This window comes from Rhipicephalus microplus, unplaced genomic scaffold (genome assembly GCF_043290135.1).
Source record: "Rhipicephalus microplus isolate Deutch F79 unplaced genomic scaffold, USDA_Rmic scaffold_22, whole genome shotgun sequence".
In the NCBI taxonomy this organism is placed as follows: domain Eukaryota; kingdom Metazoa; phylum Arthropoda; class Arachnida; order Ixodida; family Ixodidae; genus Rhipicephalus; species Rhipicephalus microplus.
In genome coordinates, this window is record NW_027464595.1 from 3669791 (window position 1) to 3684141 (window position 14351).

At 48.8% G+C, this 14351-nt stretch overlaps 1 long non-coding RNA gene across 1 annotated transcript; it reads right to left on the bottom strand.

The window, feature by feature from the left end:
* Positions 1-9172: 9172 nt before the first annotated feature.
* LOC142786323 (uncharacterized) lies at positions 9173-12486 on the bottom strand. The gene is made up of 2 exons (XR_012889009.1): positions 11873-12486; positions 9173-11579 (listed from the first exon to the last, which is right to left on the bottom strand). It is a non-coding gene; the product is annotated as an uncharacterized LOC142786323 (long non-coding RNA).
* Positions 12487-14351: the final 1865 nt, after the last annotated feature.

The window sequence follows — 14351 nt, forward strand, 5'->3', positions numbered from 1 at the left end:
GGGGAAGAAAAGCTGGCATAACTGGAGCGTCGGAAACCTAATCCCCCTTGAGACTCCACAAACTCCTTCCAGCGGTGCTGCCAGTGTAGGAAGCATTCTGAGAAGGCCTCTGTTGAAATGGAGTTGCAGCCCTATTGTCCTCCCTACTCTGAAATCATTCTCCTTTCGATGGCCCTTCGAGTTTTTGAAACGGCCAGAAGTTGCACGGGGCCATATCAAGAGTCTACAGGAGTCTGACTTTTTGCCGGAAAAGTCTTAACCAAGTGTGGAAAATGTGCAGGAGCATTGTCGTGATGGATTTGCCAGTTTCTTGTTGACCACAACATAGGTCTCTTGCACCGCACAGCATCACGTAAGCAACAGAGGACACCCTTGTAGTACTCATTGGTGATTGTTTCACCCTGTGGTGCGCACTCGTGGTGTACCGCACCGCGGGCATCAAAAAAAGCACTCAGCATCACTTTGACGTTGCTGCGCACTTGGCAGGTCTTCTTTGATCATGGTGACTTTGAATGCTTCTACTGTGACCACTGGGGTTTTGTTTCCAAGTCGTACGCACATACCCAAGACTTCACCAGTGATAATGGTGTTCATGAAGTTGAGGTCACTGCTTGTGAAATCCAGCATCTCCTGTGAGACTTCAACACAAAGTTGCTTTCGCTTCACCATAAGCAGTTCCAGCACAAATTTTGCTGCAACTCTCTTCATGGCCAAATCTTCCGTCATTATGAAATGTGCAAAGAAAGTGCTGATGCCGACCTCTTCTGCAATTTCCAGGATAGTCGCACGACGGTCCCGCATCGCCACAGCAGTCGCTTTTGCAATGCCCTGGTCATTCCGGCATGTTGATGTTCGACCGGAGTGTGGCTTACTCTCTACCAATGTGCGGCCGTCTTAAGACCGGTTATACAACCCCTTAATCTGTGTGCAGCTTATAGGACCCTGAATAAAAGCCGTCTTGATCTTCAGTATGATTTGCACTTGGCTGTCACCCAGTTTCTGGCAAAATTTGATGCAGTAGCGCTGCTCCAGTCGCTCTATCAGTTTCCTTGCAATGAAAAACTGACGAGAGCACTGCACACTACCACACTCAAACGCTTCTTCCCAGCGACTGTCGCTATTGACAGATAGCAAAAAATTCATGCATTCGCATGAAGGTTCTTGGTCGGCTGATTCAAGCATGCTTGTTTGAAATCTATCTGATGCTAGTTAAAAAAGATGGGTTGGATACTTTTTAATAGACCTCGTATTCAAACTATTATACGTCTAAATAGGTACTTTCATGGTTTAGCTTTCTGTCGCTGCCGTGAAACCACTTTTTACAGCGAGGTACATGCGGACTGGTATTATACACATCAAAACACCTCAAAATTTTCAATAACTTAGAGGAGGAGGTAAAACTTTATTAGACCAAGGAATTTGGGCACTTACGTCCCAGGGTCCCCGCACGACCCCGCTGCGCTATCCGTTCATGAGTTCATGCAGTTCCATGACGTGGGCGGCCCGGTCAGTGGCGATTTTCTGCTTGGCCGGGTCCGTCGAGCGCAGCAAGGTCTCCCATTCCTCCCATGTGGTTAGTGGCTCCGGGCCCCGCGGGGGAGGGTCCGCCGGGCATTCCATGAGAATGTGGGTAAGGGTAGCGTGGGGGTGAGTGCATTGAGCGCAGGACGGGGCGTACGCTCCCGGGTAAATGCGGGAAAGAAAATAGGGGGAGGGAAGGGTGCGGGTCTGAAGGCGACGCCATAATATTTGGTGAAAATTTTTGAGGGATCGGTGGGGTGGTGGGTATAGCTGGCGTTCGGCGCGATATGACTGGGTCATCTCGTTGAACGAATGCATGCGCTCCCTGGAAGAGCCAGACTCCGATTCCGCCGCCGCCCGGTTGATGAGACCTCGGGCGTGGTCATTGGCGGCTTCGTTGCCGGGATTTCCAGAGTGCGCAGGCACCCAGATCAGCTCCACATGGCGGGCCGGGTTTTTGGTGGGCGAGCTGAGAATTCTGAAAGCGCTCTCGTGGACTCGTCCTCGCGCGAAATTTAGGATCGCGGTTTTCGAGTCGGAAAGGACGTACCGGGCATCGGTGTGTGCGAGGGCAAGCGCGATCGCCGCTTCTTCCGAGGATTCCGGGGTGAATGCAGGAGGAAGGTGGAGAGTTGCAATGGCTTGGAGTGTGCGATCAACGACTGCAACTGCCGCGTCGTCGCCCGTGCAAGCTGCATCCACCCATACGGCGTCATCTTCAGAACCGTAGTATTTGTGGAGAGCTTTTGCACGGGCCTTGCGGCGGGCCGAATGGTAGGTAACGTGGGTGTTTCTTGGGAGAGGTTTAACTATTATCTGTGTGTGTATGGGTCGGGGGATTGGTAGAAGTGTGGGGTCGGCTGCTGGTATGTGAATATTGAGGGTGTTAAGTATGTAGCGTCCGGTGAAAGTCTGAGCTAAACGAGTGTATTGCGCTCGTCTGTGAGCCTCAGTGAGTTCGTGTGTGGTGTTATGGAGTCCAAGCTGAAGAAGTTTAGTGGTCTGTGTGTTAGGGGGGAGGTGTAAGGCCACCTTGTAGGCTTCACGAAGCATGGCATCCAGGGTGGCTATTTCTTCTTGTCGAAGTCGGAGATACGGGATTGTAAAAAGGAAGCGGCTCAGTATGAAGGCATGAATGAGACGACGCAAATCGTGTTCCTTCATGCCATAGTGTTTTCCAGAAACTCTGCGGACGAGGTGCGAGAGCGCATCCGTCACCCGCTTGAGTTTCCGGATAGTGAAAGTGTTACGGCCGTTATTTTGAATGTGAAGGCTCAAGATTCGGATTGTGTTGACCTCTGGGATAGGGCGCCCGTCCAGAGTAACGGTGATGGGGGCAGTGGGAAGAGTACGTGGTGAAGGGCGTATGAGAAGCAGCTCAGATTTTTCCGGGGAACAGGAGAGACCAATGCTTTGTGCGTGTTGTTGTGTAATGTTTGCGGCGGTTTGTAAGGTTTCCTCTATGTCGCCATCACTACCATGGGTGGTCCACAGTGTGCTGTCGTCTGCATAGAGGGTGTGGTGAAGGTGAAGGATATTGTGAAGAGCGCGGGCTAAGGGAATGAGTGTGGCATTGAAGAGAAAAGGGGAAAGGACCGAACCTTGCGAAGTGCCTACACCACTGAGGGTATATGGAGGGGACGCATGGGGGCCCATATGAACATCGGCCGTGCGTCCTGATAGGAAGGCTTGTATGTAGGCGTACATACGAACGCCCACATTGAGGGGGGGAGAGAGCCGCCATGATCGCTCAGTGTTCTACTCGATCAAAGGCCTTGGTTAAGTCCAGAGCCAAGACGGCTTTAGTATGAGCGGGGATGAGAGGATCAAGAATGCCGTGCGTCAGTTGAATCATGGTATCTTGGGCGGAGAGACATGGGCGGAAGCCCACCATGCTGTGCGGGTATAGGTTGTGGTCGTGCATGTGTTGAGTCAGTCTGTTTAAAGCAACGTGCTCGAGAAGCTTCCCGAAACACGATGTGAGTGAAATGGGGCGGAGGTTTGATATGGTAAGGGGTTTGTTAGGTTTAGGGATGAATACAATCTTGGCATGGCGCCAGGATTGCGGCAAGGTGCCTTCCTTCCAGCATTTATTAAAGTAATCTGTAATCTGTGCAATCGATTGATCATCCAGATTACGGAGCATGGAGTTAGTTATCCCGTCTTTCCCCGGTGCAGAGCTTGTTCGGATGTTCTGGAGGGCCATACGCACCTCTTGCTCCGATATGTCGTTGTCGTTGTCCAGGGCTTCATTCGGGGCTCCCGTGTAGGGCGGGAGAGGGGAGGAGGTGCCGGGTGCCGTGTGTGTTGTGCGTAGTTGGTCCAGAAGGGTGTCAGGGGAAAGCGTGGAGTTGTGAAGTAGGCGTGTAATGTGATGTTGTGACGTTGTGCGTGAGTGTTTAGGGTCGATAATGTGCCGTAGGAGGTGCCATGCGTACTTGGTAGAGAGGTTGCCAGCTATGCTGTTGCACACCTGACCCCAGTTGGAACGACACAACTCCTCGGCGTGCGCAGTTATTTGTGTCTGTAGCGTAGCCAGTCGGCGTCTTAACGTTCGGTTATGTTTCTGTCGTTTCCATCTCTTCAGTATGCTGTGGTGCGCCTCCCAGAGGTGGGCTAAGCGAGTGTCCAATGTAGGGGTGTTGGGTGGTGTGGTAATCTTTTGTGTGTGTGCGGTTATATCATCTGGGAGAGATGAGACCCAATGATGAATGTCTTGTATCGGGGTATTGGGGAGTTTCCGACGAGAGGATCGGATAGCGTCCCAGTGAATCAGATTGTGGGTGAGGAGTCGAGGTCTGCGTGGTGTGTGAGGTATTTGTATGGCGATAATATAATGGTCGCTTCCAAGTGTGTGTTGTGTACGAGACCATGAGATATCTTTGAGAGAACGGCTGAGTGTGAGGTCTGGACTTGTGTCCATTGTTACGCTATTGCCGATTCGGGTTGGTGTGAGAAAGTTGTTATGTGTAGTGAGGCGCAAGTTTTGAATGGTAGTCCAAAGCCTGCGACCCCATGCGGTGGTGTACCGATAACCCCAGTCTGTATGCTGAGAGTTAAAATCGCCGCCTATGAGTAGGGGGTTTCGGCCCGCGATGCGGTGAATTCTCTGCAATAGCGCATCGAGAGTGGCCATGGCCTGGCGTGGGGTGTGGTAGATATTGGCTATAAAAATCGGAGGTGTGTTAATTTTCGTGGGGATGGGTTCTATGAGGACGCACGGAGTGGAGGAGGTGATTGTGTGTTCTTGGTAGGTAAGGGTGCGATGAATAAGTGTGGACACTCGGGGAGTGTCAGTGGGGTCTGAGTGTACTGCATGGTAACTTGGAAGTTTGGCTTGGTGTTGCGTGTCCTGTAACAAAGGAAGTTTGGGTATGGCAGGGAGGGCAGGTATTAAGAGCTGCAGCGGTGCGCGCTTGCCCCGAAAGCCGCGGCAGTTCCATTGGATTAGTGATAGGTGGGTAGAAGTATCACGACCCGCCATATTGGAGCGTGGGCGGAGCTAGGATTGGTTGTTGTTGCTGTAGTGGAAGTGAAATAGAAGGAGCAGGTGTGTGTGAGATGTAGGTAGAAGACCCCTGATGTGATGAGCTGGTAGTTTCGAGCCTCTGAAGGCGGGTCTCAAATAGTGTAAACCTAGTTTCTAGAGTTTGGGTTAGGCGTGTGAATAGTGCATCCATCTGTTGCTCAAAACGAGTAGACAGCTGCTCGACTATCGTCGAAAATTTAGCTTCGATGCGCGCTTCCAACGCTACCAATTTGGCGTCAAATTTGGCTTCCAAGTTTCTTAGGTCAGCCTGATAATCATCGACTGAGTCTGAACTGCGTTTCTTTTTAAGGGGGGGTCAGGAGTGTGTGGCGGGGCTGTTGGGTGACTGCGCAGTGGGTGGGGTGACTTGTTCTGGGGACCGCTGTTGCGAAGAAGGTGAGGGGGGAGTAGGGCTTTGTGTTAAAAGGGTCGTGAGACGGCTTACCTCCACACGCAGGGCCCGGAGCTCCTGGTCACGGGGGTCCGGGGCAGGCGGAGTGTTGGTTGCCGGTGGTCTGGTCCCATTGGGCGTCTTCAGCTTGTCCGCCCATGTAGGTTGGTCGGAACTCTTCGACTGCCCTTTTCGTTGGCCGGCATGTGGCTCAGAGCGTTTGGTGCTTGCACCGCGTAGTGAGTGGTCTACTCCTTCCTGTGATCGTGGTTCACGTGGTGACTCTTCTGGTTACTTTTGGTAGGTGCCGGTGCTTACACTCCCGGGTCCCCGACAGATGTGGGCCTTCGCAGATGATGCAGACTGGAGTACACGTTGGATTTGCCTCCTTCGGGTGTAATTGGCCACATCTGGGGCACCTGTGCGTCCTAGGTTGTATGCATACATCCGTGCGGTGGCCTATGGTCCGGCAGTTACTGCACGTCTCGACCCTTGGTGTATAGGGCGTGCACAGATGCAGTCCTCCATCATAAACAATCTTTCGTAGGACGGTGGCTTGTCCAAAGGTAATGAGAATCCATCGCGTGAGTTCCATTCGTCGAGCGTCTAGTATAGTTTCGTGTGGGTTGCGGGAGATCAAGTCCGCGAGTAGTTCTTGTGGTGATTCCTTCCAGTAGGCGTTTGTAATAACACCCCTGACTGAGCCATCGGGGGGTGCGATGTATGTCGTCATGGCATACTCATGCTTGTCGTAGGTGATGTGCTGTAGCTGCACAAGCTTGAGCGCGTCCTTTTCATTCACCGCAGACACTGTGCAAGTGTTATTGACAGGGTGAATCCGGAGGGTCAGCGTAGATGGGTCGGTCAGCGCAGCGGCCTGCATGAGAGCGGTGAGGAGGTAGCGTGGCTGGAGCGTCGTAAGGTCAAGGCCTCCCTGGGAGCGGAACACCACTTTAAATCCGTCGAGTGGAAGGGGCGGTAGTTGCTTGATCTTTTGGGCGGTTGTATGAAGAACGCGCAGCTGCGTCGAAGAGCTCTGTAGCCCGGGAGTTGTGGCGGTCTGCGGAGTCTTGCGCGACTGGCTCGGCGTCTCTCGCACAGAAGGATCGGCGTTCGTACCGTGGGTCGCGTTTCGTGTTTCCCGGAGGTTTGCCTGGGCTCTGAGGACTTGGGTCCAGTCCCGAGTGTCATACTGGCTTGGGTCCATGTCCGTGCCTTGTACTCGAACCTCCATGCTGGCCTAAAGTGAGGAGGCTGCGGCGCGACGCGTCGCAAGGCCTAGCAAGGCGGTGGCGCGACGGGGCCTGGTTTTTGGGCCTGGTGGCCCTCCTGGGGCTCGCCGAAACCTCAAGAGGAGTTAGTGGAGAGCGCTAACCTGTATGAAGGCATTCGTGTTGTTGAGAGCACTCGAGATACCAGCGATTGGCAATTTTCGCTGTCGCGGTACGGAGCCGAAGCGAAGTGCTGCTGCACTCCAAGACCCCTAGCGGCCAATCCCCTCAATAACATAGAATCGCATAGAAGCTCAATCGAATACTGTAATATTCATTCGAATATTCCAAGTATTCAAATATTCACACAAGCCTAGTCACTGTATGCAAACATCTGAAATTTTTCATGCTAAGTATTTTTTCTACTTTTTCACTACAAATTTTTCCCATTTTCTACCTGTATTGCAAGTCAAAAATTGCTTTATTTGAGCCCCAGCCATTAGCCATAACCTGCTCACGTATAGCTCATCCCTTTACACATGCTGGGCTAGCAAGCGGTGCACAACAAAATATACATTGTTCGATCAAATAACTCATGCACACACTTCGTTGCATTTTGTGGCACCCCAAACACAGTACAACGTCTGCTCTCGAGATGCTGGGAGTGAAGGGCTCCCGCATGTGGAATGTCCACCAAAAAATGAAACCGCGAGCACCTTGTAGCTGGCATTTGTGGGTTTTAACACGTCGCTGCAAAAAACGTCTCTCGCAGCTATGCTGTGTATTCCCGTAATGACCACTGGGCCTGGTCGCGAGGGCTAGGGCGAATCTTGGTGCACAGGTGCTCGGCAAGTGCTGTTCAGCCTAGTACGACAACAAATGAGCACTAGGCCCTGCTCTTGGCTTATCAGTTGCAACTGGATTTTGCACAAAGGCAAGTATGCCTGCCAACGATGCTGAGGCATCCAGGAAGGCTACAGTCTGGCAATTCCTAAAGAGGACAAGACTGGAACGAAAACACAGGCTTACTATGTTGCATTCGCTCACAAAGCCTCGCCACTCTTCAATGGGGCAAGACGTGCAGTGCTTTATTGCACTGTGTGCTCTGTGCGAAGAACAATAATGCTATGTTCGCCCCGATTGGCACACTTTAAAATAACAGAGCACTCCACTTCGGCCGCACAAAGTAAGAACCTTTATTCCCCTTACTGCCGGCTTCCCTTTTATATACTGCTTAATTGATGGCTTGCCTTTAAATTGTACCATCTGTTCATCTATGGACGTGTGCTCTTAATCAGCTTAGCGGAGGCAGCAGCTTCTAGTTCCCTTCAAAAAATTGGCGCACTTTCTAAAAGTTGTCATTGCACTTTTCGTCAGACTATCCAGTGTTGTCCAAGTTGTTCCAGTGTCTGAAAAACCTCCTCTTTGTCATTGTCGCTTCAGATTTGGGTGCACGTTTAAGAACCCCAGGTGGTCAAAATTTCGGAGCCCTTCACTACGGAGTCTCTCATAATCATATGGTGGTTTTGGGACGTTAAACCCCACAAATCAATCAAATTGTCATTGTCGCTGATAAGTGGAGCTTTCATTCTAGGGTTTCAGTATAGCAGAACAGGAAGAAGAGAAACGATACCCGCTAGGATGTGTCTACGAAACTTCTTTCAGCTGTAGTGTTGACATTCTTTGGGGTTTGTTTAGAGGCTATACAATTGGATTTGCTTGGGAATTATCTTGAACATAAAGTCTGTCTTATACAGTCGAATCTCGATAATTCCAACTCGAAGGGGCCCCAAAGTTAGTTTGAATTAAAAGAAGTTGGAATTAATGAAAGCTAAATAAACTGAGGGCTCTTCATGCAGTGGCGCATGTGCATTTAGCTAACACACGAGGAGGAAGTTTCAGAAGACATATATTTATTCACAAAGCACAGGACATTCGTTATTAATTGAAGTAATTGGTGGTGCGCGTCTGCATACCTTTGCCTTGCAGCGAGTCAATCAATTTCGCACGCAGCTTGCAAAGCATTTTTACTTCGGCTTCAGCATTCTCCTGGCAAGAGAAGTTGCACGAGGAAATGTTTAGCGTCGACACTTTCTGAAGACAACATGGCCAGCACGTGACGAGAAAGGAGGAGCGTCTCCACACGGAGAGAAGCAGATTGGCATTTGAGAGAAAGCAAACACTCTATAACAGCTTTTTTTTTTCTGCTCTCTTCGCGCGCGTTGTTGAAAGGAGAAGGGTTACGTGGCAAGGAAGGGAAAGGGGGACGCATGGCACTGGCACATGAGAGCTAGGAGGATATATATAAAAAAATTGCTGGAGTGGAAGCCGCCTATACTTACCCATAGAGCACAGTGAAGCCGGCGGCGGCCATCTTGTGGTGGGCAGGAAGGCGGCCGCGTAGCATATAGTGCACTTCCGCGGCCGTTTTTTTTTCGCAAATGATTGCTGCTAGAGAAGTAAAAACGTGCTCACATAGTCGCCGATACACTGGCAGTATTTAAAGAGACTACAGAACGGTTCGTTTTTCATGTGTTAAAATTTTATTTGTACAGCTTTCTCAGCCTTTAGCCAACATGAACGTTATGGCAAAGTTGTTTCACTGATTCCTAAAAATGACGAGTCTTGAAAGCAAAGACCTAACTTTGTCTTTCACGAGTTCCCGGCTTCGTTCCTTTGTCATGTGGTGCAGCCTGATCTTGATGTACAGCTCCAATACTTGCTTGCTCAAGTTGTAAATATGGTTGTCCAACACGTCGACGTCAAAAAGATGTTGTTCCAATTGTGAAAACCACCTCTTTTCCAGTGATTGACTCAAAATCTCCAGGACTAGTTGTTTGGTATTGGCATGTATGTTCTTAAGGCATTGAGTGGAAGCCTGCAGTCGACGCAGCCCCTTTTCCGCTGTTTCGCACAGTGACACAACGTCTTCGGAAGGGTAAAAGAGTCCACCTCGATTTTTTTGTCTCACCAATAGAGATGTATCCGCTCCATGAAGAGCTTCTATGCACAACTCACAGGTGTTTGTAGTAGCGATTTTGCGAGCGACAAAGCCTGCAATGTAAGGCACGACAGAGCAAACGAATGTGGAGAGGCTCTCTGGATAGTCAATTCGGTCTGTGTAATCGTGGTCCTCTGGTTGTAGGATGGCACACCTTCGCGATGTGACCTCAGTGGTTGCACAAAATGTAGTGGCAGAGGCAGATGCACCCAGAATAGAAACAATATCTTGCGAACAGTTGCCTGAGGTGGACGATCTCACTTCTGTCTGGACCAATAGACGCTTGTAAGCTGCCATGAATTGGGCAGCTGTAGGGTTGTTGTTGAACCCCCCACGTCCTCGCACACAGCCAAAGAAAGTTTCTGCGTGATCTTGACTCATCTTGTGCGTGAGCAGATAGTTAAGTTGACCTTCATGAACGAGTTCCTTGAAGATACTTTCTGTGCTCTGTATACACACAAGAAAACCCACAAATCCTGTCCTCTTTGTTCCCTGCAAAAGTGGTCGACCGAATGGGTCTTTTAAAGCACATATGTACTCTCGAGCGTCGGCAAAAAATGGTTTCCAACAAGGCTCATTTTGCTTTCGAAGGGGGGCTTTGTATGATTTTGCAAACGCATTTCTGGAGTTTAGCAAATCGAAGAGATGATCAAATACCCTCACAAATTTTGCCGTGGCACTAGCACCTCTAAACTGTGGCAGCTTCAGCGTTTGCTCGCAAAATTCAAGAGCGTCTGCGACTGAAGCGCTGAGTGCCTGAACTGCGAGCCGTACCTTCATCTTTTGCTTCTCCCACTGCATATGCACCTTAGTTAGCTTATTGCCAAGGCGGAGCCCTTCCTCGCGCTGTAAAGCCTCCAGTGCCTTTATGTAAGCCCATTTTATGTGGTTTCCATCAACATCAGTGATGTAACACATTGTTGCCAGTGAATTTCTAATCAACTTAATCATGTGGCATGGGTCAAGCAGGATATGCACATCCCTTGACTCATCAACTGGGTTTTTAAAGGATGTGGAGAACTCGACAGGATCAGGCTTCAGTTCTGCACCAAGGCATTTTGCCATAGTGAAATTTGATGACGCACCATCAAATGTTAGACTGACAACTTGAACTTTCACAGATTCCAGTCGTTCAATGCATTGTTTTGTTAGTTCAGCCCTCTCAGAACCAGTGAGCGAGTGGATAAGAAAGTAGCCGACTGGAATTTTCAGCCTCATGTTTATGCCAACAACAATATAAACACAAACATTTGTGGCTTCAGGAAGGCTGTCATCATCAAGAGATGCTCCAAAATCAACGTAGCCAACTACCCTGTCTCCGACAAGTTCAACATGTTTCCTAATCGACATATCATCGACAATCAGAGCGCAGTAAAGAGTTTCAGAGCGACCTTGAACCAACTTCTCCAAGAAAGAAAATGCTTCACCTGTAAAGCCTGGTTGGCCATCAACAGACCTATACCATTCTCTGATTGTGCGCTGCGAAGGGAGGGCGTCATTAAACTTTGATCGCACAAATTCGTAGGCTGCTGGTGAGTAGAAATGTAAAGTTAGTGCAAACGTTCGCAGCTCTGGAGGGTATTTACCTCCACTTTCTGTCCGTGCCCGGTGAAGCAGCTGTTGTATGTCAGGAGAAAATGCTGCATCGAACATCTTGGAGCCCTCTTCTGACAAAAGCTTTTGTTCTTCGATGCCTCTAATAATTTCTTCAGCGGTGATTTTCTTTTGTGTCAGCCTTCGTTTGCTCTGCTGCAACGTTTTAATTTTTTTCTTCAAGTGCAATCTTTCGTCTTCTGTTTCCTGCAACTTCGTCTTGTACCACTGCTTTGATGGTGATACAGTGACATGATCTTCAGTATTTAAGGCCTCTTGCTGCTGAGCAGGACTGCATCCTCGAGGTTTTGGTGCTGGCCGCTTCCTTTTCACCTGAAATAAGCACATAGTGGAAATTAACTACTTTTAGAATGATATATATACTTCAATTATTGCTCATAACATGAATATATGTATTCACGAAAGCATGTTCGGGAACATTCGACAATGATCATGCGCTAATCGTGTGTTGAGCGATATTGTAAACGAGCGAACGGGACGAAAAGCTCGCGAGGAAACACGCAGCAATGCAGTCACGTCGACAAAACACGACAGAAGAGATATGTCTACGTCATTCCAACCTCCTTGATGTCAGAGCACTATATCTGCGAAGTTCCGATGCTTACCGGTGCCTGGAGGTGGGCAGGAAAAGCAGCGAACGAAGTCGGCACACTTCCCGCTTTCAACCTTGTTGTTTGTCCGGTCCGGTCAAAACACGCCGGATCAAAGTGCGCAGAGCAAAGGCGATCTTTATCTGTCGGTTTCCAGTGTTCACGACGCACAGCTCGCTCCCATAGGTTTCGTGTCTCAGCATCTTTTGGAAACCTGCCAATAATTTCCAAATATTAATTCCTTAAGCCTACCAATGAAAAACACGAGTCAGCCGTATTAGACCGCGTAAGCACTACGTGCTTTCAGTACGCACCTGTGAAATGTGATCTTGGAAGCAGGAATCGCGCGATTTGTGCACCCATACGCTACGCAGGATTGTACCATGCTCGCTTGAATCGAGCCGCACGCATTCGAATGCACTGCAGAGACACACTTGTCAAGGAAAGACAGGCGCACGAACCGCAATCCACCGTCGCTGCAGGTGAACTGGCAGCGCTGGCCGCCACCGAGCCAGCCGAGCCGAGCTTTCTGCCCACCACAACATGGCGGCGCTGGCTTCACTTGAAGAGCGCTCCCTCCACTCCAGCAATTTTTTTATATATATCCTCCTAGCATGAGAGACACCCCCCCCCCCCCCCCCCCGTGCCTCAAGGTGCAGAGCCGTGCTCCCACAAGGGGCAAGGGTTACAGAAGTTAAGCCTTTTTCCTTTCCTTCAATCACACATTTATTCAACCCAGCGACAGCTTTCTTCTTTTTTTTCCTCTCTGTTTTTGTGTGCGGCATTGGAAAGAGAAGGGTCTTTACATGGCAAGGACAGAAAAGGGAGAAGCGTGACACGGGTCGGCATTTGAGAGAGAGCAAACATTCCACCGCAGCCTTTTCTTTCCTTTTCATTTGCTTCACGGGCAGCGTTGAAGTGTTGCAGGTGCCGCGGCGTGATTGGGCAAGGCGCTGAGAGCAGTTTCGGAGCACGGTATGTTCTAATTAACCGTCGAAAGTGCTTAGGTGTTCGAATTACCAGGCGTTTTTGTCCATTGGATTACACATAGCTTTGACGGGACCTCATCGTGAGTTCGAATTAACTGGAAGTTCGAATTAAAAGTGTTTGAATCAATGAGATTCAACTGTACTTCAAGAAGCACGAATATGGCATGAATATGCCCTTTTGGAAGCACGAATATGCCCTTTTAGTGGCTCCTGTAGGCTGTCGGTGATGTTGTGGAACTCTGTAGCAGACGGAAGAAAAGTTTTCTTTTCCTCTGAAAGTTCATTCCTCTGATGATTTGCTGAAGCAGGAATTTCCCAAGGCAATTCACCGTATTCCTCGTTCTCCTGACCTCGCTCATCCTTGTCCTCTTTATTTTTACCAGCGCAGTGCCCGAAGTGGACAGAATGTAGTGGCGACATTGTGTGCCTTTTCTTTTTTTTTTTTCCACAGGGCAAACTTGGAATGCCCAGAAAAAAAACAAAAAACACCATGACTTATATTGCAAACTGGCAGTGCTCATGTTGTTACCATTGTGACGCTTTGTACATATTTGTCGCCATACAGTGATTACTCTGCTGACAGCTTACTGTATGTGTTTACCCTAAATACCTCATTATGCATGCAGCTTTGCCAGTGACATGCCGTGTAGATTTGCAGACTCCAGTATCGAGCCAAAAAAAAAAAAGGGAAATAAGCATTCTGTTGGCACCGACCTGGTGCTCTTGCCATGGTATTTGTTTTGGTTTGAATTTCTTGCTGTCATCGGCATATGGCACCGAAATTGTAAATTTTGCTATGTGCCCAAAGTTTTACTTACATTATCGAAATTTTGTTATTTTTGATGAATAATATTGAGCCTCTATTGAATGTTCATAATTGTTTGCATAGCTAGCATGTAAAAAAAAAAGTTTTAAAAATGGCTCTTCGCTCAAGTTAGGTTGCCTTTTTTTTTTATTAGAGTTGATTTGAACTCCCAAATACCTATGTGTCTGTGTAGATTTGTGTAATAAATTGATCGATGAAAGCATGAAAACACACTCTTCAAAATTGCCATGATTTAGCTGGAGAGTTTTCAGCTTTACAAGGTTATGAAGTAGTAAATAAGTAGGAGGCCTGCAGCAGCTAAAAAATATTGACCTTTTCTTTTGTAGCATGACAATGTATGCTTTAAGGAACTTATAAATGCGCTCTACATAAGCAAGCAATGTCTTGCCTTCCCCTTCAAACGCATCTATCCTACTGAAAGTAAGCATGGTTGTTCATGCAATTCCGTTAATCTTCTTTGCCAGTTTGTTACATGTGGCGAGACGTAGTAGAGTAGAGACCCGAGCTGACAGCGAACAGCAAACATCTGTTTATTCTCTTTCCAAAAACTGTCCCAGCCCTGCTCTTGTCACTCAGTCTTCCACTCACTGCTGTAGGTGACACTAGTAGCCAGCAGCGCTACAGCTGCTGCAGCACAACAGAATGAATTGTCACATACCTCCTTGCAAGGGGGAAGATA